The sequence below is a fragment of the Vulpes vulpes genome, chromosome 2 (assembly GCF_048418805.1).
Source record: "Vulpes vulpes isolate BD-2025 chromosome 2, VulVul3, whole genome shotgun sequence".
Classification (NCBI taxonomy): Eukaryota; Metazoa; Chordata; class Mammalia; order Carnivora; family Canidae; genus Vulpes; species Vulpes vulpes.
In genome coordinates this window covers 127,881,437-127,906,289 of record NC_132781.1, presented here as the reverse complement: position 1 = coordinate 127,906,289, position 24,853 = coordinate 127,881,437, and the positions used below count along the sequence as shown (strand labels likewise).

The 24,853-nt window shown below is 37.5% G+C and overlaps 1 long non-coding RNA gene across 1 annotated transcript in view; it reads left to right on the top strand.

Moving 5' to 3' along the window:
• Positions 1 to 4,870: 4,870 nt before the first annotated feature.
• The window catches only part of LOC140597942 (uncharacterized), a 128,950-nt gene continuing 108,967 nt past the window's right edge, over positions 4,871 to 24,853 (top strand). Inside the window, exon 1 of the long non-coding RNA XR_012000015.1 lies at positions 4,871 to 5,030. This is a non-coding gene — a long non-coding RNA (uncharacterized lncRNA). The remainder of the gene's footprint in view (positions 5,031 to 24,853) is intronic.

Below are 24,853 nucleotides of genomic sequence, written 5' to 3'. Positions count from 1 at the left end.
CTGCATCTGTTGTATCTTGGATTCCCTCTCTTCAGTTTCTCCTCATTGTATGTATCTTCTATCTCACAGGACAAATACTAAGCTTCCTGTCCTCTCACTTCAGCTTCTTCAGTGCCCAGCTCTCCCCTTTCCTTGGGTATCCCCCTCCTACCTCTCCCCAAGACCCTTTAGGTCTGACCTTCAACACTATATGCTTCATGCCTCAATTCATACTCTATTTAGTTGCTCTTTCTGCCCCATCTTCCCACATTCCTTCCTCAAATTCTGACTATCTCCTCCCTATTTAACTTTTTAATCACTAGTTACTGTAGGGGCTTTAGGGTGATGGTACTTTTACACTCCCAGTGAAACATTAGCTTCTGCTTGTGGGCTCCTAGGCCCTCTGAGGCCTCACTACTGTTCTTGGTCCTAAGCACCATTTAGGTTATACTACTTACATAACTCTTTTGAGCTGATAGAGCAATTTCTCACTTATTATCATATAAATCCTGTAAACAATCTGAAAGATGGCAGCCCGGGTGGTGCAGCAGTTTGGCGCCGCCTGCAGCCTGGGGTGTGATCCTGGAGACCCGGGATCGAGTCCCACATCTGGCTCCCTGCATGGAGCCTGCTTCTCCCTCTGCCTGTGTCTCTGCCTCTCTCTTTCTCTGTGTCTATGAATAAATAAATAAAGTCTTAAAAAAAAAAACAATCTGAAAGATAAGTATCATTTGTCATTTCACTCATGTGGAAATGGATCCAGGGAGAAAAATTATTTTCCCAAAGTGATGAAGTACATATAGAATAAAGACTTTAGCTCAAGTTTATGTACAATAAAGGCTTAAGCTCAAAGCCCTCACTCCCTTGATTTTCTTGGAGTTTAAGGTTTTTTCCACCTAAACCATCTCTCTCAAGTACTTAACTCCTGCACTCTGCATTTTCCCACTGGGTCAGCCTCTTAACCTCCTCTGTTGTCTCTGGCCAAAGACTTAGAACTCCTTAATGCCCTGCCTTCATATCTTTAAACTCAAGACTTCTCAGAACATAATGGAATGCCCTTGGGAGGAGCATATGCTACATGGCTGAAACTCTAAAATGCTGAAAAGATTTGTTGACTAGTTATTTTTTTTCTTTTACTCTTTTGTAGGAAGAATATCAGACTATAGACATAAGTGAATACATAAAAGATATATCCATCATTCAGACAATAGTTTTTGAATCCCATCTAGGTAACTTTTGTGATTGAAGTTATAAATGATGTAAGGAATGAATGAGAGTCCCTGCTGTCAAGGAGCCTTAGAATAACAGAGGAGATAAGACTAAGATCCATATAATGCTGACAAAACATGGAAAATGATAGTGCCAGCACGAGACACAAAGTTCACCTGTTATTTCAGATGAGGACTAACAAGAGTATACCCAGATGGAGAGGATAAAGGTCCTGCTCATGAGGGAAGTGGAAATTTCAACTAGTGTTTACCTTCATTAATATAGTTATTAACTTAACAGTCTAAACACCCACTATTGATTTGCTGCTACATGTATGTCAAAGAACATAATACATGCTGTCCCTATCTTCAGGGAACTCATTGTCTAGTGAGGAAGAAAGTCACCCTACTGATGACTACACGTATAAGTATTTTATGGCCTTAAGGATAAGTGTTTTGAAGGAAAAGGACAAGGTATATGAGTGTATCATAGGGAGATCCAAAAGGGTTTGCAGCAGAGGGACAGGATTTAAATGGAGAGGGAGTGGGTAGAGGGAGATATCTAGGTGGGCAGAAGAAAGGCTGGAGCAACACAATAAAGCAGTGTAAGTTGGAGTGGAAGGGAAAGTAGGGAAGTATTAGTACTAGCCTCCAGGAGAGCCTCCTCAGGTGTCAGGTTTCTGAACTTGATTTATTAGAAAATGTGGAAACCCATGAAAGTTAGGGTAATCAAGAAGAACACTTATGACCCAGACCAGAACAAGGCCATGTGAGAATAAATTACACAGCCCTTGTTTTTATATATCAAACCATCCTGGTCCTTGTGAGAGGCAAGATGAGACAAGGTTAGGACCATAGCAGTTGGATTCGTGGTATCTTTCCATGGAAATCCTTTCCGTAGCTCATGACTAAAAGTCTTGGTCTGTTTGCTTGTCTCACATTGTGAAGGCCAAGAGGTAGGAGCTTAGAAAGTGGATCAGGAAAAGAGGAGGAGGAATGGTTTATTCACATCCCTGCAAATCTGCAACATGAAACAAACATAAAAGGTGAGTACTTCCCAGCACATCCTGGGTCAGTGCAAGGAACAACCAAGGGAATGCTCTTTTTTTTTTTTTTTTTTTTTTTTAAAGCCGTTTGAAGAGGACAGAAATGAGACCTTTCTCTGGATCTTGAGTTTTCCTTTTGTCTCCTCAAATGGAGGAGTTTGGTTGAGCCCAGCCTAGCTCTGGTTCTGCCACAACTCAGCGTAGCAGTTTTGAAGTAATATTATTTGCCAAGTACAGAGACATACCTCACCATTGAGAATGTCAGCAGATCTCCCTGTGCACTTCCTCCTGAATGTCTTCTTCAGCTAGGTTACACCTGGCACATAGACCCTACTGTCACTTACTGCATTCCATACAAACCCATGCTCATTGGTGGGCAGAATGGTAAGATCGCTAGCCACCATCCAGATGGTAAACAATAGGGGCAATTATTAAGCAGTCGTAAACATTACATATTTACCCAGGCAGTGTATAAATGGGAGTACTATTTACTGTTTTTTCCTTTTCTTTCTCTGCCTTTTTTCCCCTAGAAAATAAAAAGAGACTCAACATCATTACTGCTTCCAGTATTTCATTTATAGAAGCAGTCATACCAGTATGAAAAATTTTTTAACATGAGTGTTTATCTTTCATTTTTTAGTGACTTTTAATATAGACAACACTCTAGTGGGGACATGGGGAGCTGATTTTTCTGTTTTCTATATATCTACCTTTTCCACTATGAGCTACTTAGTTAAAAGAACCATGCTAATATATTATCCTGATTAGGTAATACAGTTAGGTATACAAAGTGTATTACATATTTTTCTAGTATGCCTATTTATAAGAATCTATTGCTCATACATCTTCATCTAGAAAGATGCCACCTAAAGATATCTTTATCCATTGAAAACCAATAATTAGTTGCCTTTACCATCAAAGCGGATTTTTTAAAAAAGTGAAGAGCAGATCTGGAAGCAATTAAACATAGCAGTGTTCAGGGCAAATGGTGAAGTGCGCAGACTTTCTCTTTGATGCCTCCATCCTTTCTTTTTTCCTGTGTTCATTCTCACTTCAGTCCCCTTGACCTCTCCTTTTCCTCTTCTCTTTCCAAAATTAGCTCTAGGAATTGACCCATGTTGGTCAATTATCCCTTTTTGTGCATTAGTGAGTCCAGAGAATGCTTAGTTCTGCTATGTTTACCCTGAATGCCTTATCTTTAACTGTGGAATGAAAGGAATTTCAGGTATCAAATCACAATTCAAAGTTCGAGTTTTCAAGTTCTGTTCACACAGAGGTCAGAAAAAAACAATTTCTTACTGGAAGGAGGGCGGTTTTAGCAGTTTCTCTTCTTAGACTCTAGAGGTAACTGGTCTCTACTCTCCCCCATCTTTGTGCAGCCATCTTTAGAGGAGAAGGTACAAGACTGGAATGGGCAGGAAAAATAGCCCAGAAAGATTCAAAATATTGCTTGATAAGGTGTTTGAGACCTACTACAGTGAACCCTAATAAATGTGGAAATAACAGGGTATGTAGATTAGGAATGTGAAAAAGATCTGTCAAAATGACCCTCTCCTTTCTTGGGATATAGCAGGAAATTCCCCAGTTCAGAACAGCTCTGCTACTTAATTTTGGTGGGAACCTGGAGTGGAGTCTTACTTGCTTAATTTATCACATTGTTTCTAAAGAATTGGGAACATTTTCATGTTGTTGGGCATGAACTCAAGATCTTGTTTCCTCAGATTTGGTTTACACATCTAAAGTAACACAGTGTATTCACTAGAAAGGGGCCAGACTTGATGTTTCCTCTTGAATCTGTCTATAGATGTAGGCTAAGGCATTTATTCTGGAGCTCAATTCAAGTACAATGGAGTTGACTGGTTAATTATTAAGGTTCTTTCTAGCTCCAAAATTCTGAAAATCTCTGAGATCTAGGTAGTAAAATTAATTGGTGCAACTCGATATAATGCCATTTAAGCCAAAATACTTAGGGTCAGAGCACCTGGTAGAAAGAATGTAAGGAACAGTGGCCATTTTTCCAAGGATTGTTGCCACCTCAAATGGAGCAATTTTAAGGCTATGGAGCAATTTTAAAGTCAATACTAACTGGATCATCAATAAAATTATTCAGGAAAATATGCTTATAAACGATGGCAAGGAACATATTGGGTCTGGGGGAGTAAAGGGAGAGAGAGACCAGTTTTTCCTAATAGTGTTTTGAGCTGACAGTGTGGCACAACCTCTTTGGTGAAATGGTTAAATGAGCCATAGGAGAGTTCCCTGAAAAACCAATTCACAAGTCAGCAACTATCAGATGATCAGGAGTGTTTATTTCATAACTGTTTCAAAAGTACTTTTAGCAGCCCATAAAGGTTAAAGACATCCAATAAGCACTTGGCCTCATTAATAAATGGAAGGATAATAGAAAAATTTAAAGATAGGTGATGATTTCAGAGTTTTTTAGGATTTCTATTTTGGTAGAGTGTTTCTGTCTTCAGTACCATCCTGAGTACTTATTTCAGTAGCATACCTGGTTAAAGAATAATGTTAGGGAAGTCAAGGTCCAGTTGTATCTAATTCAATAATAATTGACCAGAGCTCTTGTGTCCTTAGTACTTTGCCAGGAAAGACAAAAAAAAAAAAAAAAAAAAAAAAGACACATTCACAGCCTTGGAGGAATGTAGAGTTTAGCAGACAGTGGAAAACATTTTACATTTACATTTATATTTTACAACAACTGAAGACTATGTCACCAGCTATTCAAGCCATCTCAGGAATAAGGTTCATAAGAGGAAGTGGATGAGTTATACAGGCCAAGGTAATCTCATCATTCCAGAGCTTGTATATTTGGGGAGTTTTGGTGTCTTCATTCCATATACATGAAGACTCTTGTATTTTCTAGTTAGAATATTGATTGGTTATTTATTTCCTCATTAATAAATATAAATATTTAGTGATGAAATGATTGACAATTGGGTTCAAGTACCTCCAGCTTTTAAAGGAACAAAGTAAAGATGAGGAAGGTGTTCTATGACACGTAGGTGATAGAAATCTACGAATCTGCCAGTATTTATTGAAAATCTATCCTGTGAAAGGTTCTATGATAGTTTGTGGATTCCTTTTATATTTTCTACTCCCATAATCTTGTGGGATTGATGAGCCATGCGTTTTGATCCTCAGAAAGGCTCTGCCCAAAGCTGAAGCAAGGAGTTTTATTGGCTTTTCAAGTAAAAGCTGGTTTTAGAAGCCAGAAGATTGATGGGTACCCACAGACCCTCTCATTCCACCCTTGCCTGCAGGCAGGACTATTCCTTTTGCAGACCTGGTGTAAACTCATTGAATAAGAAATGTGCCAATATTCCTCTTGCCCTTAGCAGCTTTGGAAGGTTTAAATGTATTTGGTTTTTCTCCTTCTGCTCCTGCTTAGTCTCAATGAGTTTTTCTCCTTTTAATCTTTATGGAAGAACTCTTGTAAAAAAGAAAAAAAAAAAAGAAAATCTTGTTTTTTATAGTTTGAACTGTTTTAAGTTAATAGATTAAGGAATTCTTTTAAAAATTATCAAGTTCCATTTTTTAAAGAATTCTAAGTTACTGTACAAAAGTTACTACATTAACAAAATAAAGGAGAAAAATCATGTGATCATATAAATAAATGTGGGGAAAAATTTTTACAAAAAGTAGCATCCATTCTTGATGTAAACTCTTTGGAAACAAAGAATAGAAGGAATTCCTTAATTTGATAAACAGCATTTAGAGAAACCTATAGCTGAGGTCTCATTTGTGGTGAAATGTTGAGTGTCTTCAGGGTCCTCAAAAACAGGGACTCAGGGGGATCCCTGGGTGGCACAGCGGTTTAGCGCCTGCCTTTGGCCCAGGGCGCGATCCTGGAGACCCGGGATTGAATCCCACGTCGGGCTCCCGGTGCATGGAGCCTGCTTCTCCCTCTGCCTATGTCTCTGCCTCTCTCTCTCTCTGTCTCTCTCTCTCTCTCTCTCTCTCTCTGTGACTATCATAAATAAATAAAAATTAAAAAAAAAAACAAAAACAAAACAGGGACTCAGAAAGGGACTCTTAAAGGAGAGCTCTCAGGTGAACTCTGTAAGAAAGGAAAGGAAGCATGTTAGGACAGGAGAAAATGTAAGGCAGAGATGTGGATTCAGGGAACTCCATAATATGAATAGTACTACAGAGTTACTCTCCATTGAGGTAAGGCGGCAAGTCTTCATGGTACCCCATATCTGTTAGTCATGGGATGCAGCCCCCCCTTAGGGACAGGGCCTGTTACTTGCCAAAGGCAATTCTTAGGCAGTGGAATGCAGCTTTGAGCTGATAGCAGCCCTTTTCACCCTCATTTTTGCTGGGGCAACTGGGAGAATAAAGCGGGTCTAGGTAGGGCATCAACAGAGTCTACTAGATTGAGTTTTTTATATTAAGAATTTCACTCACCCAAAGCTAGGAAAATCTGTATTTTAACCATTTCTGGGTCTCTGGTTTGTATTCCAAGTTTTGATCTAGTATCATCTTGCTTCTACCTGTGAAGCTTCTCCTAACACTTTTTTTTTTTTTTTTGTAGTGTAAGTCTGCTAGTAACAAATTCTCTCAAGTTTTATTTATTTGCAAAAGTCTTCTCTTTCATTTTTGAAATATGTTTTCACTGGGCATTAATTCTCGGTTAATAGTTCCACTCCCCCCACATCATTTTGAAAGTATCATTCTTCTGTCTTCTGATTTTTATGGTTTCATATGAAAAGCCTACAGTCATTTGTTTTGTTCTTCTGTATGTAATATTTCTTTTTTCTTTGATTATGTTCAAGATTTTCTCTTAGTTTTAAGGTATTTGAGTATTTGGGGTCTAGATATATGTTTGTGGTGTGGGTTTTGTTTCTCTCTATTGTCCTTTATTTTGTTACCTGTTTGGGAATCCTCTAAGATTTTTGGACCTGTGACTTAATATCTATCATTATTTTATGGGGGGAAATTCTTAACTTTTATCTCTTCAAATATTTATTCTACCCTATACATATGTTATACCCACAGTTCTAATGGCTCTGTTTAGCTTTTGCTTCTTTTCATTTGTTTTTCTCTTTGTGTTTCAGTTTGCACAATTTCTAGTGACCTGTTTCCAAGTGCACTGTTTTTTTTCTCACTTATTCTTTTCCCATTGGCTTGTTTGAGTCTCCTGATCAGCCTATTGAAGGCATTCTTTAGTTGTTAGGATTTTTTTTTTTTTAAGATTTTATTTATTTATTCATGAGAGACACAGAGAGAGAGACAGAAACACAGGCAGAGGGAGAAGCAGCCTCCCTAGGGAAGCCCAAAGTGGGACTCGATCCTGGGACCCTGGGATCATGCCCTGAGCCAAAGACAGATGCTCAACCACTGAGCAACCCAGGCATCCCTTGTTAGGATTTTTAAAAATCTATATCATTTTTTTTCTCTCTAGTATTTATTGCTCTGCTGAAATGTTCTATCCTGTTTTGCATGCTGTTCACCTTTTCCACTAGAGTCTTTAAGATATTAATCAGTTATTTTATCTATTTACTTTATCTTTTAGTTTGTCATTTTATGAAAATAATTTTTAAAACTTTAATTCTAGTAGAGTTAACATACAGTGTTATATTAATTTCAGATATACAATACAATGATTCAGTAATTCTCTACATTATTCAGTGCTCATTGTGATAAGTGTACTCTTAATCCTCTTCACCTATTTCATCCATCCCCGACCCACCTCCCCATCGGTTTGTTCTCTATAGTTAAGAGTCTGTTTTTTGTTTTTTTTCTTTGTTTCTTTTGTTTTTTAAATTACACATTTGAGTGAAATGTGTCTATTTGTCTTTCTTTGACTTATTTCACTTAGCATTGTACTCTCTAGATCTATCCATGTTGTTGCAAATGGCTGGATTTCATTCTTTTTTATAGATGAATAATATTCCATTGTGTGTATATACATATATACACACAATGTCTATTGATGGACATTTGGGCTGCTTCCATAGTTTGGCTCTTGTAAATAATGTTGCATTAAATATAGGGGTGCAGCTGTTCTTTTGGATTAGTGTTTTCTTATTCTTTGGGTAAATACCCAGTAGTGTGATTGCTAGATCATAGGGTTGTTCTATTTTTAACTTTTTGAGGAATCTCCATTCTTTTTTCCACAGTGGCTTTGCATCCATTCTGACCCAACAGTGCATGAGGGTTCCTTTTTCTCCACATCCTCAACAATGCCTGTTGTTTCCTGTGTTTTTGATTTTAGCCATTCTGACAGGTGTGAGGTGATATCTCATTGTGGTTTTGATTTGCATTTCTCTGATGATGAGTGATACTGAGCATCTTTTCATGTATCGATTGGCCCTCTGTATGTCTTCTTTAGAGAGATATCTGTTCATGTCTTCTACCCATTTTTTAATTGCACTGTTTTTGTTTTTTTGTTTGTTTGTTTTTTGCTATTCAACTGTGTAAGGTCTTTATATATTTTGGATTCTAACCCTTTATCAGGTATGTCATTTGCAAATATCTTCTCCCATTCAGTAAGCTTTTGGTTTTGTTGATTTTTTCCTTTGCCATGCAGAAGCTTTTTATTTTGATGTAGTCCCAGTAGCTTATTTTTGCTTTTATATCTCTTGCCTCAGGAAACATCTAGAAAACTATTGTTATGGTCAATGTCAGAGAAATTATTGTTTGTGCTCTCTTCTAGGATTTTTATGGTTTCATGTCTCAAATTTAAGTCCCTAATCCATTTTGAGTTTATTTTTGTTTATGGTATAAGAAGGTGGTCCAGCTTCATTTTTTGCATGTAGCTGTCCCAGTTTTTCTAATACTATTTGCTGAAGAGACTGCCTTTTCCCCATTGCATATTCTTGCCTCCTTTGTTGAAAGTTAATTGGCCCTGTACTAGTGGGTTTATTTCTGGGCTCTCATTTTTGTTCTGTGAATCTTTGTGTCAGTTTTTGTGCCAGTATCATACTGTTTTAATTACCACAGCTTTGTAGTGTGTCTTGAAATGTGGGATTATGATACCTTCAGTTTTGTTTTTGTTCAAGATCATTTTGGCGATTTGGCCTCTTTTGTGGTTCCAAACAAATTTTAGGATTGTTTTTTCTAGCTCTGTGAAAAATGCTGTTGGTATTTTCTTTTTAAAGATTTTATTCATTCATTCATGATAGACAGAGAGAGAGAGAGGCAGAGACACAGGCAGAGGGAGAAGCAGGCTCCATGCTGGGAACCCGACGCGGGACTCGATCCTGGGACTCCAGGATCGGGCCCTGGGCCAAAGGCAGGTGCTAAACCGCTGAGCCACCCGGTGATCCCCACTGTTGGTATTTTGATAGGAATTCCATTAAATCTATAGATTGCTTTCAGTAGAAATGGACATTTTAGCAGTATTTGTTCTTTTAGTTCGTGAACATGGAATATCTTTTTATTTGTTTATGTCATCTTCAGTTTCTTTCATCAGTGTTTTATAGTTTTCAGAGTATGGGTTTTTCACCATCTTGGTTAAGGAATAATCCTAGGTATTTTATTATTTTTGGTGCAATTGTAAATAGGATTGTTTTCTTAATTTCTCTTTGTAGTATTTCATTATTAGTGTATAGGAATTCAGTGGATTTCTATATACTGATTTTGCATACTGCAACCTTACTGAATTCATTTATCAGTTGTAGTAGTTTTTTGGTGGAGTTTCTCAGGTTTTATATATATAGTATCATGTCATCTACAAATCATGAAAGTTTTGGGCAGCCCGGGTGGCTTAGTGGTTTAGTGCCACCTTCACCCCAGAGCCTGATCCTGGAGACCTGGGATCAACTCCTACATCAGGCTCCCTGCATGGAGCCTGCTTCTCCTTCTACCTGTGTCACTGCCTCTCTCTCTCTCTCTTTCTCTCTCTCTGTCTCTCATTAATAAATAAATAAAATCTTTTTAAAAATAATGAAAGTTTTACTTCTTCCTTACAATCTGGATGCCTTTTATTTCTATTTGTTATCTGATTGCGGCTAAGACTTCCCAGTATTATATTGAATAAAAGTGGTGAGAGTGAACTCTGTCTTATTCCTGATATTAGGGGAAAAGGTCTCAGTTTTTCAGGGTAATATTGGCCTCATATAATGAATTTGGAAGTTGTCTTTCCTCTTCTGTTTTTTGTCAAAGTTTGAGAAAAATAGGTATTAACTCTTTAAATGTTTATTTGAATTCACCTGTAAAGCCATTTGGTCCTGAATTTTTGTTGTTTGTTGGGAGTTCTTTGATTACCAATTCAATTTCATTGCTGGTAATCATCTGTCCAAATTTTCTGTTTCTTTCTCATTCAGTTTTGGGATGTTTTATATTTGTAGGAATTTATACATTACTTCCAGGTTGTTCAATTTGTTGACATATAATTTTTCATAATATTCTCTTATGATCTGTTGTATTTCCGTGGTGTCTGTTATTTCTCTTCTACTTCTGATTTTGTTATTTTGAGTCTTTCTCTCTCTCTCTTTTGATGATTCTGGCTAAAGGTTTATCAATTTTGTTGATCTTTTCAAAGAACCAGCTCAGAGTTTCATTGATGTGCTGTTGTTTTTTTAGTTTCTATTTTATTTATTTCTGCACTCATCTTTATTATTTCCTTCCTTCTACTGGTTTGAGAGTTTGTTCTTTTCTAACTCTTTTAGGTATAAGGCAAGGTTATTTGTTTGAGATTTTTCTTGCTTATTAAGGTAGGCCTCAATAAGGAAGAAAAAAAAAGCTTACTTCTTGGAAAAGCTTTTGTTACATCTCAAAGATTTTGGACTGTTGTGTTTTCATTTAATTTTTCTCTGTGTATTTTTTTTATTTCCTGTTTGATTTCTTAGTTGACTCATTCATTGTATTTGTGTTCTTTACAGATTTTTTCCTGTGGTTGATTTCTAGTTTTATAGCATTGAGATTAGAATAGATTATGGTATGACTTCCATCTTTTGAATTTGTTGAGACTTGTTTCATGGTCTGATACATGGTTTATTCTGGGGAATGTTCCTTTTGCATTTGAAAATAATGAATATTCTTCTGTTTTAAGGATGGAATGTTTTGAATGTGTTTGTTAGAGCTATCTGGTTCAGTGTGTCATTCAAAGCCACTGTTTCTTTGTTGATTTTCTGTTTGGATGGTTTATCCATTGATGTAGGTGGGGTGTTAAATTCCCTACTATTATTATATTACTATTAATTATTTCTTTTTTTTGTAATTATCGGTTTTATGTACTTGGGTTCTCCCATGTTGGGTGCATAAATATTTACAACTGTTATATCTTCTTGTGGGATTGTTCCCTTTATGGCTATATAGTTTTCTTTTCTTTTCTTTTTTTTTTTTTTTTTTTTTTTGGCTATATAGTTTTCTTTGTCTCTTGTTTTAGTCTGTACTTTTTTGTCTTTGTTTTAAAGTATATTTTGTGTGATGTAAGTATTGCTATCCTAGCTTTCTTTCACTTCTTCTTGCATGATAAATGCTTTGCAATCCCTTCACTTTAAATATACATGTGTCTTTAAGTCTGAAATGAGTCCCTTGTAGGTAGCATATAGATGGGTGTTCCTTTTTTTCTCCATTCTATCACCCTATGTCTTTTGATTGGATTGTTTACTCTATTTATATTTAAAGTAATTATTGATAGGTATATACTTATTGATATTTTATTACTTGCTTTATGGTCATTTTTGTAGTTCTCTGTTCATTTCTTCTTTTTTCTCTCATGATTTGTTGGCACTCTTTAGTGATATACTTTCTCTTTAATTTTTGCATATTTATTACTTGTTTTTGATTTGTGGTTACCGTTAGGTTTATATATAATATCTTATGCATAGAGCAGTTTATATGAAGTTGATGATCAATGAAGTTTGAACCCATTCTTTACTCTTCTCCCCTTCACCCCCATGTTTTAGATATATGGTGTCATTCTTTACATCCATTTATTTTGCGAATCCCTTGAATGATTTTTATAGGTATACTTAATTTTACTGCTTTTGTGATTCCTGTTTTTCTTACTCGTGTGATTTTTCCTTTCCAGAGAGTCCCCTTTAACATTTCAGGTAAGGCTGGTTTAGTGGTGATGAATTCCTTTAATTTCTATTTGAAAAACTCCATCTCTCCTTCTGTTCTGAATGATAGCTTTGCTGGATAGAATATTCTTGGCTGTAAGGTTTTTTCCCCCAGCATCACCTCCCCGCCCTTTTTTTTGGTATAAAATGGTGACTTCACTAAAGCACAGGTACAGGACCTGTGGGCAGAAAGAGCTCCTGCCCTGAGGTTATTAGATGTGGCTGATCATACTCTCAGGAGCTGGGAGAGATAAGGAAGTGGGAGGTTTTCAAAAGAACTTCATATGCCAAAGAGGACCTTCAAGATACTAGAGGCCCTGCCGTTGTCAAGTCAAGGTTGTTATCCCCTCCAGCAGGGCATCAACATCAAGATAGTTGGATGTTTCCTGGAGAAATGTCACACATATTCCACCCAGGAGTTTGGGGGTGGGGAGGTTGCAGGGTGTCAGCTTGTGTTCCATCCTCATCCAGCATTTTGAATATATTATGCCACTCTTTCCTGGCCTGCCAAGTTTCTGCTGGGAAATCAACTGATAATTTTATGGGGTTTTCCTTGTATATAACTATTTTCTTTTCTCTTACTGCTTTTAAAATTATCACTACTTTTTGCCATATTAATTACTGTGTGTCTTAGTGTGGACCTCCTTGAGTTGATTAGTTGATTTTGTTGGGGAGTCTCTGTGCCTTTTGGATCTGGATTTCTGTTTCCTTCCCCAGATTTGGGAAGTTTCTAACTATTATTTCTTCAAGTAAAATTTCTGTCCCCTTTCCTCTCGCTTCTTCTGCTAGGATCCCTATAGTGCAAATGTTATTATGCTTGATGGTGTTGCTGAGTTCTCTTAGCTTTATTACTATTTTTTTCTCTCCCCTGTTTGGCTTGATTGCTTCCTATTACTCTGTTTTCCAGATCGTTGTTCTGTTTTTTTGCTTCCTGTAGTCCACTATTTATTCCATCTAGTGTATTTTTAATTTAAGTTACTAAGTTCTTCATCTCTGACTGGTTCTTTTTTATGTTTTTTTATCTCTTTGTTAACAGTCTCACTGAGGTTCTCAACTCTTTTCTCAAGTCCACTGAGTGTGTTTATGATCATTACTTTTAATTATCTATCTGACATACTTCTTACCTCTGTTTCATTTAGCTCTCTTGCTGAGATTTTGTCCTGTGCTTTTTGTTTGAGCTCTGTCTCCTTATTTTGTCTAACTCTCTGCATCTGTTTCTATGTATTAAGAAAGACAGGTATGTCTTTGGCTCTTGAAAGAAGAGGTCTGGTAGTGCCCTGCAGTGCAATGTCCTCTGTTCACTAAAACCTGGTGCTTCATGGGTGTCTCCTGTGTGTGTTGCATATTTCCTCTTGTTGTGGATGAGCTGTGTTTGCCATTCCAGTCATCTGCAGTGGTTCTCTTTGCCTGTTGTGGACAGCAGTTGGTCCCTGTAGTATTAGTGGGTCAGTCTGAGGCTGCCTTTGGCTTGAGTTGAATCAGACCAAGGGGTTGTTAGAGATGTGGTAGCTCTGGGTGCTTTCCTTGTGTTTTTTCCCTTAGAAGCTTTCTTTCATAGGTGGGGCCTGAAGTCAGATTAGATGTCTGCCCCCAGCCCACTATAGGGGCTGCAGTTGGACTGGTGTATGTGGTTTTCTTCATTACTCTATGGGGTCCGAGTCACTTTGGAGTGGTGCTGGTCCCTGGTTGGTGACTGCTCACACTCTGCCAGGCTTGTGGCACTGCTTTGGATGGACTCCAGCCATGGATGTATTGGAGGGGACGGATCTTCTGGATAATTGGGAGGGGGTGCTGCTGGGAGGGAGCTCATAGTTTTAGTGAGGTTTGCCAGGTCTGCTGTGGGAGGGAACCTGGGGCTGAGGCCTGGCTGGGTGGGGGTGGCAGGGGGAAGTCCATAGGAGAACCTGGGGTGAGGCAGGCTGTTGGCAAGCTATATAGGGAGTGTTGGCATGATGCTGGTTCTGGTAAGCATCTATGTATCTAGGCAGGAAGACAGTGGAGGGAAATGGCAGCCATCAATTCCTTTGTTTCTGGAGAAGTTTCCCTACAATCTCTGCTCCTCCAGCATATGCCCTGAGATTAATAAACAAATCTCCCTCCTGCATACTCCAGGCATTTCTCAAACTGCTGCTGGGAGTTTGAGCAGGGGCTAGGTTTCCTGTTGCCCTCCCTGCTAGCCTGGTGACCTTGAAAGTTCCAGGTGTTAAACTCTGTGGATTGTAAGAACTATAGAGAAATTATGGCCCTTTGTTTGTGTGTGTGTGTGGGTTCCTTGTGCTAGGGGTGCTTGCTTGATATGAGGATATGCTTTCCCCTCTCCACACCTGCAGCATCCATCCTTCATAGACTGTTCTGCACATCCTTTTATTTCCTGACTGCATTTCTATCCTTCCTACCCTCTTCAATGTGACCTCTTTCCTGCCTTTAGCTGTGAAGAATCTGTTCTGCTAGTCTTGGAGTCATTTTCTGGATTATTTACACTGATGTAGGTGTTATCTAGTTGTATCTGTAGAATGAGGTGAGGCCAGGGTCTTCTTACTCCACCATTTTCTCTTAAGGCAGCTAATCAGTTATTTTAAAAGTTCTCTAATAGTTACAATATCTATTTTATCTCTGAGTTTTTTTGTTGGTTGCTTTGTCTTTTGAAAATGAATTGTTTTTCCTTGACGTTTTATATATCTTCTATTTTTGGTTGAGTGCTTTAATCTATGTGTGGAATAGTAGAGACTGAGATAAATAATCTTTGTGTCTAGAAAAGTACATATTCCTTCTCTTAGGCCATTAGTGGGGCAAGAGGGTGGTAGTGTTGAGCTAGTCTAATCAAATATAGAACTGTTTTTTGTTTTTTTTTAAATTGTTGCTGTAGTTACCTTCAGTATATCACTGGCTTTGGATTCTTCTAATATATCTTGTGCATAGAGTGGTGGCTGAATTACTGGGGCGGGGGGGGGGGGGTTCAATGTTTTTGCTCCATTTTCAACTTCAAACCATTCTTGTGCTCCTGTGCCACAGGGAAGTTTCTTTCTGTGCTCCTGACCTACAACCAACAGCAGACTCCCGTTTCTTGTTTTACTTGATGCATGCTGGCCTGTGGTGGTGGTGGGAACAGGGGATTTCTCTGTTGTCCCGGTTCAGTTTTTGTCATAGATAGGCCCTGTATCCTTACATCCCTGGGAGCCTTTGAACAAGCCTTTTTGTGTGAAAAATATGTCCAAACTAATTGAAAAGTGGAGCCTTGGGCACTAAAACCAAAGGATACTCCAACATTAGCACTGGGGTAAGATCAACAAAAAGACTTTTTAAAAAGCCAGAGAATGCTTCTGTCCTTCTGTTTTTCATTTTGCTCATGTATTAATATGAAGAAATATTCTGGGGCAATGCTGAAAAACTCCAGGGGAGAACTTTACATAGAAAATCATACAAGTGGTACCTCTGGGGTTGTGCAACCCAGTAGTCCTGGGAAAAGATACATTCTAGGCCTATGCTGGGACTTCTGGGAGGTTGGTTGGGGGTTCTAGTGCACAAAGACGTTTCTCGATATTCAACAGACCTCTCTGGCCAGTAGACTTTGAATTTTCTTAGAGAGATAGAAAATGGTGGCTGATAGAGAGATGGGTCAAAAGAAGTACTGAACAACTTTCATGTTGCTGGTGAGGTCTTCTGCCCTATTTTTTTTTTTTTTTAAGATCTTATTTATTTATTCCTGAGAGACAGAGAGAGAGAGAGAGGCAGAGACATAGGCAGAGGGAGAAGCAGGCTCCATACAGGGAGCCGATGTGGGACTCAATCCCGGGTCTCCAGGATCACGGCCCAGGCTGATGGCAGCGGTAAATCGCTGAGCCACCAGGGCTGCCCTGCCCTGTTAATCAATATGCTGTACTTAGGGAGTTTTTTCTGGTCTGTCCTTCTTTCAGTTGCTTTATGACCCAGATTGGAGGATGAAAGCGTAGGGAAAGAATACCACTTCTGCTTGCTTATTCATAGCATGGGAGCTATTTTACTCTTTTTAAAGCTGTGTTGTGATATCATTAATATTACATTTTTCAGTGTTTTTTTTTTATAATAAGAAAACATTGGAAGCAGACTATTCAAAAATAGAGAGTTAGAAATGTAGTATTTTGTAACTATTAATATTTATGAAGAATTTTTAATGACATGGGAAAGTGCTTATAGTACAATGCTAAATGAAAAAAGCAAGTTTAAAGAAGTTTACATATAGTTGTTTCTTAACTGTGTAAAGATATAAAGTTTGTTCAAGAAAAAAGCTGGAATGGAATCTGCAAAAAAAATTAAGGTCATTAATTCTGGATACTGGGATAATGGGGGATTTCTCTTTTCATTTTCCTAATCTTCTTAATCTCCCAGATTTTCTTTAATGAACAAATTCTACATTTAAAATCAGAAAAAGTGGAATGATAATAATATAAATGTGACATTTAACCATTACTAAGGACTAAAACAAGTGGCATTATTTTTTGCAGTGATTACCTTCACGTGAAAGCCCTTAATTTTTTTTTTTTTAAGATTTTATTTATTCATGAGAGACACAGAGAGAGAGGCAGAGACACAGGAAGAGGGAGAAGCAGGCTCCATGCAGGGAACCCGACATGGGACTCGATCCCGGGTCTCCAGAATCAGACCCTGGGCTGAAGGCGGCGCCAAACCGCTGAGCCACCCGGGCTGCCCAAAGCCCTTAATTTTTAAGTACTGAGGGAAAGCATACTATTGTTGCTTTGAATGTATTCATAGATTTCTTAGATAATGACTTTAGGCACATGATTCATCAATTCTTGTTATGTTCAAAATGTACCATTTATACCATTTACATAAAAATAGAAGGAATTAAATGCTTTCTCTATTAATATATATTTTCCCTTCTCTTTTTGTTTGGAGACGAAATCTTTGTGACTTAAATGATACATGTGTTTTATTTTTTTAATATTTTTAGCATTAGGAAGCTCTTATTTCTATCCAGACTAAATCCTTTCAACTCTTTGTTGGGTAGAGAAGCAGATAATCAAGCATCATTTTTGTTTAACAAGTTACCCTAATGGGAAAATGTTTCTAGTGAGTTCCAAAGAATATTGTAGAGATTTCATTCAATTCTGACAACACATGTCACCAATAGATAAGAAGCATCTTCATCCTTAGGAAAAGATCTAGAAGCAATTGACACAGTGTCTGACCTGCAGGATGCTCTCAGCAAATATTGTTATTATTGTTGGTATTTTTATTTTTTATTACTACCAAATCATTGTGTCTGCAGATCATAATGATGTCCTATAGTAGACAGGATGTGAGTAGTAGCCTGTTTGTTGCAAGAAACAGATCAAATATTTCTATTTTACTTTTTCTTTAAATCATTGATGTTTAAGATTTGATTTACTTGTGTTTTTCCTTACTTATCTCCATTTCATTAAGGTTTTCTGTTTTGTTTTGTTTTTTTACTCCCCTGAGATTTTATCTTGTTCTATCATTTGCAATATATTCCTCTGTTTCTTCCTTTTGCTTGACTCTCTGTGTTGGGTTTTTTTGCATTAGATAAAACAGCTATCTCTCCCAGTCTTGAAGGTGTGACCTCTGGTAGGAGATAAACCTTATTGTTCAATCCTTCCCTCGCTCTTTGTTGTCTCTCAAACTTTTGTGATTGTCTGTACAGCCCATTTTATTTTTAATAGCTCCCAATAGTTGAGGATGTGTCAAGACGTGTCATTTTCCATGAGGGGAGGATCTTGGTCAGCACATGGATGCAGGCTGATTGGAAGCTTGACCTTCAGGCAACAGCTTTTAGTGTATACAAATATATACAGTCCTGTGGGGCCACAAGTACAAGCCTCACAAGGATAAGCCCCACTCGCCACCAGAGCCAGCTGATCTGGAGGTGTCCCTGGGCAGCATTCTCAAAAATCGGGGCTCCAGACAAGTGTATAAACTCCCTCCTGGAAGATAACTGGTGAAGTGCAGTGAGGTAAGGAAGAATGCACAGATGGATCTTTTGGCCTGTATTCCCTGAGAGCATCTCCACATGCACCTCAGTGTGTGCCAAACCTGAAGTTTGCCCCTCAAGCTAAAGCTCCAGGACAAGTGAATGAGCCTCTTTCACAGAAAGATAGGTTGTATTTCTGCCTGCCCTGTAGTTCTCTGGGTGTGTTAGACTGCCACGAACAGTCTCCCCAGTTGTTAAAATTCTGTGTGACCCAAGAATGCAAGCATTGCCCTCCCAACCCCCACACCCTGCCCCAGCCCCCAGCCAGGCAATCAAGAGGCATCTCCTGGGTAGTAGCCACAAAAACTGGGGCATCAAATACGTGTAAAAACGCTACTCTACTCTCAACTGAGGGAGAAGGACAGCATATAAATGGTACCTGCAGGATAAAAAAAAAAAAGGGGGGGGGGGAAAGAAAACCTTGCATTAAAAAAAAAAAAGTGGTGCCTGCTGGCTAAAGCAGGGCAGAGGGAAAGCTTGAAGTGGTGCCCACCACCTAGCTGTATGCTAAATTAGATGCCTGCCCCTCGGGCTAGCACTTTAAGATTAGAAAACAAGCCTATTTCACTTAAAGTCTGGATGGCTCTTAGCTGTTTCTGTGCTGGGCCGTGGGACAGGTGAGTTCCAGTGTGAGCCCTTTAGATGGTCAGGTCCTCAGATCAGTGTAGCCTGGGTGTGGTGGACATGAGACCCATTGGTTTACAGAGCTAGATGTTTTGAGCTTATCTCGTGCTTGTCTTAAAAGTTGGGTTGCCTGATGTGGGGTTCAAATCCTTTACTCCTTAGGGAGAAGCTCCAGGTTTTGAGTTCCCTCTTGACTGTTGGCTACCACACTAAAGGTGGGGTTTATGGCAAGACTGTCCCAGTTTCTCCTACCTGTTTCATTGTGGGCCTTGTCTTGTTTGCTCAGTTTCTAGGTTTTATTCAGAGAACATTCTTCCATATTTAGCTGTAGATTCAGTATTTCTATAGCAGGAAGTAAGCCCAAGATCCTCCTATATTGCCATCTTGAATTAGGATTTGTTTTTCCATTATTGGTTCATATGTTGGACATAGACAGTAGGTATCATTCATTTGACTTGAGCAGTTGTAGGAGAATGAGAGATGTATATAGATGATTTCATGATGGATACATCAATGTTCATGATTCCTTTGATTTTTTTCCCTTCATCAATGGACTGAAATGTGTATGTCACATTATTTATTTCCCCTTATGTGATGAAATTTGAGGGATAACCTAATCAAAACTTTTTTTTCTTTAAGCTTTGGCAGGGTGAGTTTCCTCAGTGTAATGAGGAGTCAGTCCCTTAAGACCTCCTTTACATTAATTCTTCTGGGCCATATATTAGAAAGACACACAAAAGATTTTTTGGATAGAGTCAGCCTTGTATTATAGGTAACAGTTGTTCCCAGTCGGATAATTCCATGGAAGACACATTTTAGGGCATTTCCACATGACTAAAGACAGTACAGAAATGGAATTTTTTTCGCTTTGTTTGCCCTTTTGGGGGGTGGGTAGGAATTGGGATGTGTGTTGGCAGGTAAGTTAACTGCTGCAAAGACTTAAAAATTAAAAAAGAAGGAAGACTGTTTTTGTCAGCTGGAATGTTGTTTAGCAGATCGGTGCTCTCACTGTCTAACTACTGTGGAGTGGGAGAATTTAATCCCTATGACCAAATTATAGAACAGATAAATGACCAGGTCCCCTTCTGCATCCATTTTCCCAGGAGAAGCTTTTCCCTGCTTCCATTCTTGCCTTCCTATATACCATTCTCTACACAGAAGCCAAAGTGATGTTTAAAAAAGATATATCTGTTTATTTCACTCCCCTATTTAACTCTCCCAGGACATCTCAGAAAGCCCCATGACCTGTTTTCTGACCTCCCCTTGGTTGTCTTCTTGTGCCATTTTTCAGTATCTGCTATACTTAAGTCACAGTGGTCTTCTGTCTTCCACAAGCATATAATTTGTTCCTGGCTTTGGTCCTTGTCTCTACTTGCTCTCTCTGTCACTAGTGTTCTTGCCACTTCTGTTTTCCTAGCTGGCTCCTTCTTGTCAATCAGATCTTACCTTTTCAGAGATACCTTCTTTGATTGCCTAATTTACCCAGTGAGTATCTTATCCCTTTAGTTTTAATTCTCTTCATAATACTTTTCACCCTAAGTTACTTTTCTGGTTTATTTCTTTGTATATTGTAAGCCTCCTCTCCACTAGAATAAAAGGTTCATAAATCAAGGAACTTTGGCTTGTGTTACAAACCTTTAATCCTATAGCCTAAGAATAGTGCCCTAGAGGTACAGAGTAGGCCCTCTAAAAAAATAATTGTTAAATAAATAAATAACTGTTCAACGAAGGTAACAATACTTATCATACAACATTATTATGAGGATTAAATAAGATAGCATTTATGAAATGTTTGAAATAGAAATCAACATATATTATACTAAATAAATGGTAAGTTTTATTATTATTATTATTATTATTATTATTATTATTATTATTTTGTCTTTTCTTTGGTGATTTTTTTTCTCTAGTCATTGTAATTGGAGACTTTTTGTTTTTTGATGTAATTCAACCCTTTTTGCCACAGTTATCTAGTTTTCCTGTTTAAAGGCCACAAAGAATTGTACTTCTGAGGTACTTGAAAATACAAATTTAGTCCTTGGCATTCTCTCTTCTTAAGTTAAATAATTCTTCCTTATTAAGCTAAAGAATTCTAATTCTTTTTTTTTTTTTAAATATGTACTTGGAGAAATGACTTTAAAAAATTCTTGTGTTATCCTTATTGGAGCCGTGTGCCAGGGCTACCCAGTAGAGCCATCACCACATACTAATTAGCAAATTCCTGCACAGCTCTAATTTGTCCAGGCATAAAGGAAGCTGCCCACGCAATTTTCCCTTGAAAATGACAATGTTGCAATAGTAGTTCCACCTACTCTTAAGGGGTAGGAGTATCCTTGCACATATATTTTCATATGCACTTTAAAAAATATATTGATAAGTGAGGGGGTCTAGTGTTTATTCAAATCTCACTTTGCTAGCTATTTTTAAAGAGCTCCTTCCATGCATTTTAGCTTCCTGTTTCACAAATAGGATGTAATAAGTAAGTAAGTTAGAATTTGTAAAATTATTTCATATCTGAAATACTATTCTATTCCTAAGGATGGGATAAGTGATCTGGTCTGATTCTTTCAGCCTGTGTAGAAGGTACTTATTTTCTGGGATTTCTTTGTGTTTCATTTAGACCCTGAAGGTAGAAAACACTATGACTGCCATATCTTTCTTTTGATATTTTGGACAGAATTCAGTTGGGACGGGCAGTCTTGACTTTGATAGAAAACAGTGGTTATTTCATTAAAAAAGAAAAAAAATACAAATATCCTTGATATGTCAGAGGAGTTGATGAAATTTTTTAACAATCTCAATTTTTAACAATCTGAACAGTATATGGTATAGAATTGTAGAATGGAAAGGGAATTTGTCAGCTCAGTCTGGGTGTGGCCAAACTTACTCATGTTTGGCTATTTTCCTAAATTCTTTCTTAAAATGGAATGTGCATTTGGAGAAAAGAAACAAAATGAGAGCATGTAAAGACATTACACATGCCAATTTATCCTTTTACACTTATACTTTTTCCCCCTTTACAATAAAGCGAGTTATACTTTTTCTTGAGTTAAACTCCTCAAAGAAGTTTAATAAAATTGTAAGATTTTAAGGCATTTAAAATCCGAAATGCTGTAGAGTATTCATGACTGCAGCCTGACTAGCACTGCCATTTTGTTACAGAAATTTAAGTTACATTAGAAGCAGTAAAGGGACAATATTGATATTGTGAAGCACCAAAATCAGTGAAATGAAGGATAGGACTGAGAAAAATCATAAAAACAGCTAAGGAAAAGTACTGACTTGCAAGAGATTAGGAAGGAAATTACCGATACAAAGAATAGCCATTGAAGATCTAAGACATAGGAAAGAACAATCAATAGATGAGAAAAAGAAAAAGGGGTAGGGAAAGACTTAGTACATGAGATACTAAAAGAAACTAATGATAAAGGAAAAGATTAGTATATTTGATTACATTAAAATCAAGAATTTCAGCTCGTGGGGTGCCTGGGTGGCTCGGTCAGTGAAGTGTCTGCCTTTGGCTCAGGTCATGATCTCAGGGTCCTGGGATGGAGCCCCTCATTAGGCTCACTGCTAAGTGGGGAGTCTGTTCTCCCTCTGCCCCTCACGCTGCTTGTGCTCTCTCTCTTACACACTCTCTCTCTGAAATAAATAAATTAATTAAATTAAATAATTTCAGCTCATTAGAAGATGCTATAAAGAGAAAAAATAAAATTCATAAAGAAAGGGAAGACATTTGCTTGTATAACCATTTGGCACTAACCAAAAGACTAGTATCCAGAATACAAAGAGAACTATTTGTATAGCTATTTTTAGAGAGCTCCCTCCCCTGCACGTTAGCTTCCCCTTTCATAAATAGGATGTAATAATTGAAATTAGAATTTGTGGAATTATTTCATATCTGAAATACTATCTATTCCTAAGGATGGGAATAGATGAATTCTCTTCATGAACAGTTACTTTGGAAGAAGAGGAGACACAAATAGCCAATAAATATGTGAAAATACTAATTTCATTATGTGTCAAGACAATGTAAATAAAAAATATAATGGCATTCTTTTCATATCTACCAGAATAACAAAAAATTAAAAGATACTTAATATCAAGTGTTGGCCAGGATGTGGAGTACTAGGAACTTTCAAAGACTAGGGGAATGTGACTAATAAAGACTAAGGGAATTCACAGGTAGTAAAACTATAAAGAAAAGTAAAAGAGGGACACCTGTGTGGCTCAGCGTCATAGGCTTTGCCTTTGGCTCATAGGCTCTGCCTATGTCTCTGCCTCTCTCTGTGTCTCTCATGAATAAATAAATAAAATCTTTAAAAAAATAAAAAAGAAAAGTAAAAGAATGCTTAATGCTAATATACTAATTCAGGACAGGATTAACTCAAGGATGTGGAAGAAGGATAGTCCAGGAACGAGCACACCCACAGCATAGTGGTGTGTGCTTACCATTTTATTTATTTATTTATTTATTTATTTATTTATTTATTTATTTATTTATTTATCTATTTATCTTACCATTTTATTATTCTTCATTCTGTGGAGTCTATATACTATGTACACTTTTAGTATAAATTCTTTTTAAAGAATAAATATTTTAAAAAGTTAAACTAAAAACTATGAAATGTGATTATAGTGTTTTTATAATAGAATGACAATAAGACAAGTGCATATCAAGAAAAATAATTGAGTAAAAGCATCAATAGAAAAAAAGGTGATTTTATATCATCCCCATATGAAATTAAAAGACCAATTATGAGGAGAATATCTATGAAACAAAAAGAGGCAGATTTTTAAAACAGGATACAGAGCCTAGAAACAGACTCAAGTATGTAAAAACAATAGCTTACATTTATGTCATATTGCCTATGTACATTTTTACTTGAGCTTGAATTAACTACTGATAGATCAAATAATTAGATGTAAAGTTTATCTCTCAGGGGAGAAAGAGATAGAGCCAACTCTCAGGAGTTGGCTTAAACCTTACTTATCCAGGAAGCTTTCCTTGAGCTCCCTGGAAACCCATAAGTGTTAGTGGCTTCCATAGCATCTGATACTTTCTCCATCACTACAGATAACATCCTTTATAGCAGTTCTGTGTTCAGATTCTTCTTCCCATCTCTTAGGAGACTCTTAACTTGATAATGGCATGGTTCTATTCTATTTTATTCATACTTTATACCTAACAACACACAGTGTGCCTGGCACAACCTACGTACTCAGTGAATATTCATTAAATTAATACATATATGGCCAAATCGTATGGTTTGGGTGTGGGGAGGCCTATGAAATAGCATGTGGAAGTAGAAGTCATAAAAGCATATAATTGAAATATTTGACTACGTCAAAATAAAAAAATAAACTTCTGTGCCGCAGATGAAAGGCAAATAGCAAAAGGGGGAAAATGTATGGTATTGAAATGTCAGACAATATCCTGAGTTAATACCTCTAATTTACAAAATTTCTTATAAATTGCTAAGCAAAAGGTGAACAAAGGAGTTTCACACTTGGTACACATAGACACACACACAATTTATTGTTCTCTCTCACTGCTCTGTAGGTTAACTGGGCTCAGCTGGACAATTTTTACTTAGGGTCCTTCATACAGTCGTAGCCAGTTGTTGATCGCTACTGCATATCCAAGATGGCTCACTCATGCCAGCAGATGCTACTGACTATTGGTTGGCAGTCCAGCTGGATCTTTTCACCAGAGTGCCCACATATGGCTTCTCATGATGTTTGGGCTTTTCCTAGTATGAAGGCTGCATTCAAGAGGAAGCATCCCACTAACAAGTGTCCCAAAATACCTAGGGGTTGCTGCAGGGCTCTAACGAACTAGCAAAAGTCATGAAGCTTTATGTCTGCCATATTTATTGTTCAGCTGGTCACCAAGCTTAGCTCAGATTCAAAGATGGAATTAGACTTCACATCTTGATGGGAGAAGCAGCATGTGTGTGTAGAAGGGGAAGGCTTTTG